This window comes from Zingiber officinale, chromosome 6B, assembly GCF_018446385.1.
Source record: "Zingiber officinale cultivar Zhangliang chromosome 6B, Zo_v1.1, whole genome shotgun sequence".
NCBI lineage: Eukaryota > Viridiplantae > Streptophyta > Magnoliopsida > Zingiberales > Zingiberaceae > Zingiber > Zingiber officinale.
The window spans coordinates 26044635-26047924 of record NC_055996.1 but is presented as its reverse complement, the minus strand read 5'-3'; the positions used below and the strand labels follow the sequence as shown (position 1 = coordinate 26047924).

The 3290-nt window shown below is 38.4% G+C and overlaps 1 long non-coding RNA gene across 1 annotated transcript; it reads left to right on the top strand.

The window, feature by feature from the left end:
* The first annotated feature begins 1050 nt into the window (after positions 1 to 1050).
* LOC121990028 lies at positions 1051 to 3290 on the top strand. The gene is made up of 3 exons (XR_006114412.1): positions 1051 to 1593; positions 1672 to 1886; positions 2950 to 3290. It is a non-coding gene; the product is annotated as an uncharacterized LOC121990028 (long non-coding RNA).

Genomic DNA, 3290 nt, shown 5'->3' with positions numbered 1-3290 from the left:
TTCTACAACTCTTTCTAGACCTCTGGGAGGTTCTTCATCAGCTAGGACAGGATCCCAATAGATACAAATTATAATTTTGATCTTGAAGGACTTAACTCAATAATTATTTTCTCTAATGAAAGAGCTTATATCATCTTCTTTATTAATGTCACACGTGAGAAAAGCCACTTCCAACGAACAATTATCGGAAGAACAGTTGAACTAATTGGTTTTATAATTGGGGCATGCTGGCACATCTAAACCTGTTGTGCAAAAATATGTGATTAAGCAATTTAAATCACATAAATAATACTAGTAATGCTCAAACTTATTAATTTATATCAACTTCCAACCAACATCTGTACAAAGCCTTTGAGCATAGGCTTTTGTGTGCCCTTCATGTCTTTGACTTGCCGCTCAATGACAGAATGACTCCAATTATTTCTATTTTAGGGGGCATGTATTCATATATAATTTCACATCAATTATACTTGCCTATATTATTAAAATCATCTATACAATCTATTTATAAAAAATATGGAACCATCACATCAGCGACCCCCTAGAACCGGTCCCACGGATATGGAGGGAGGTAAATACAAGTACACAGGTGGAAAGTGCATGACGGAGACGTTAACCTCAGACAGTGACACCCCGGGGATCGACCCCTGAACCTTTCAGCCATAGAACCATGCACTCCCCATCTGTGCTACGCCCTGGGGACATCTATACAATCTATTAATGATAATATAAGTAGCGTATATTTATGCTAGTAGTGGAAAAATAAACATAAATTATAAGATACGATAATTAAATAAAAAGTGTTATTTGAGGAATAGTCTTATATAATTTTTTAAAAAAAAAAAAAAAAAAAATTTATAATTTAAACGAAGTCTGACATATTTAAGGGGATGAATTTATTGGGCATAAGGAAAATCTATTTAGAACACCCAATTAAAATGAGAATTGATTGAGTTGATTAAATCTTAATTAATCTAGGTTATATATATTAATCTAAGTATAACCTAAGTTTTTTTCCTCCATCTCACTCGAACCTTTTATTCTCCTCCTCTCATCACACTATCCCGATCCGTCGCCAACCTCACATGTCTCCACCAATGTCGGCCGCCAACCGCCCGAGTGCCAATCGATCTCCCCTCTCCTGGTCGCGAACACCAGGTGCTCGCCGAAAGCCGAGCATCCGAGTCTTCCATTCGGTCATGCCCTAGCTTTGATCCACCGTCGTTGCCGTCCATTTCCGCGAGACTAGCCGGCAATGCAGTAACCATTGCCATTGCGGGAGGCGACACTGTCAGTTGTTGTGAGAGCCGTGGAGCCTCCGCTACCTCCGTCGTACTGTTTCCCTTTGCCAGAGTTGTACCACGGCTATAGCTGCCATCTTTTCCCTACTCTAGCCACCGCATCCACAGCGGTCAGACAAAGGCGGATGTCCATGACCACCACAGTGGTAGCGACCCCTACTTTGATCACTATGGCGCTGTTGGTTGCTGACCAGTTTCATTGCAGTAAGAAACCACTACTGGTTGCAGTTGCCGCTGCCAGCATCGATTCACCATCATTTGCTGTCACTGTCGGAGAGGATGAAAGATTTGGGTAACAAACTAGAGCTGATTTCAGTTTTTGTGATGGGATTAATATGGTATTGAATTCATTTCTGAATTGGATATGTAGCGGAGTTGGAAGTTTTAATCTACTGTGACCCAGCCAAAAATTGAATGTCAAAGGGTAATTAAGTAGATGCTTGATTAGAGAAGGAAGTTGTTTCTGGATTTAGATCGGATACCTTAAGTTGGGATCAAGAAGCCAAGGGATTGAAGCTAACCTATGTCTCTGATTCGAGATAAGCATTTCGACGTGGGGATTGTTTAGCTCGATATATAATTAAGGTGAGTACTTCTTGTCTTGTTCCTTTAGTACTTTGATCTTAGTGCATGATCTATGTTTAAATAGTTACTATATTTACCTTAACTCTATTCGTTCTTACTTTTTGAGCTTGATCTTTTATTTCTTGATTTTGTATGTTAATCTATTCTGATATCAATATAGTCTCATTATTATTCATGCTATTTATGACCATTTATGCTCATATTATTATGCTAGCGATACTATACCATAGCATAGCTGTAGAATATTGACCTAAGTTACCGGCTTGATATTTATTCATGCTTGTGTAGCTGTAAGAACATACCGTAGTGTAGGATATCCAGTATCCTATTTGATCTTGTCTGTTATTTAAGCTAATGCCTAAACACTAGTGAGGTTAGACCCTTCTCCGTATTGTTACATTGTTATACCCTATCGACCACTTCTCCCATTCGTGGTTGAGAGAGTCATCAGCAACTCTTGGTATATCATATTGACCATTGTCTCCCACTCATGGTTGAGAAAATCGTCAGTGATCATGATATATACAACTGCCCACGAGACCATTCGTGGTAGCGAGTTCGTATATGGTCCGTAACTAGATAGCTACATATATACCCTATCTACCGACGAATCATTCGTAGCAGCAAGTTCGCTAGCAGATAGTGATTGTTTTACTTACCTTGTCTATCCATGAGACTATTCTTGATAGCGAGTTCACTTGTAGATAGTGACTATTTGTTTACCCTGACTACTCACGGAATCATCCGTGGTAGAGCGTTCTTCTGCAGTCGGTGCTTGATATATATACTTGCTATATGTCAATCATGTATTTGTTCGTACAGGTTGAGATATACTGTATGTACTCCCGATTTATTAGTCACACCTGGTTGAGCAGGTTAGTTGAGGAATATTATTTTTAGTTATGCTTTAGTTAGCAGATGATATAGTGACACACTTACTTTTGTAGTAAGTAGTTTCTTGAGACTGTATACCTTTGCTCTCATTATGTTATTATCATGCATTATCTTCTTTTACCCGCAGAGTCATTTGGACTCACTATCAACTACATTTTTCTTCATTTAGGTAGCAGGTAGGTAGATGATATATGTATAGAGTTGCTTGGAGGATCTTGTCTGCCAGTCTCACGTCGCATCGAGAGTTTGGTTTCTACTGTTGCTTTTACTCATATTTTGATTTTCTGAACATGTTCATGTAATAATTACATTGAGTATAGATTTTTGTCTTGTGTTGGTCTTTTATTCGGTTTGATGGTTGTTGTGTCAAATCAAGCCAGCTCATAGTCTATTGTTTTGTTCATATAGTTTACCTTATGTCTTCTATTGTATTTTTCTCCCAACTATGTGGGCTGCTATTTATTTTGCGTGGTTGTTGTTTCTTCCAACCGTGTGGGTTGATATTATTAT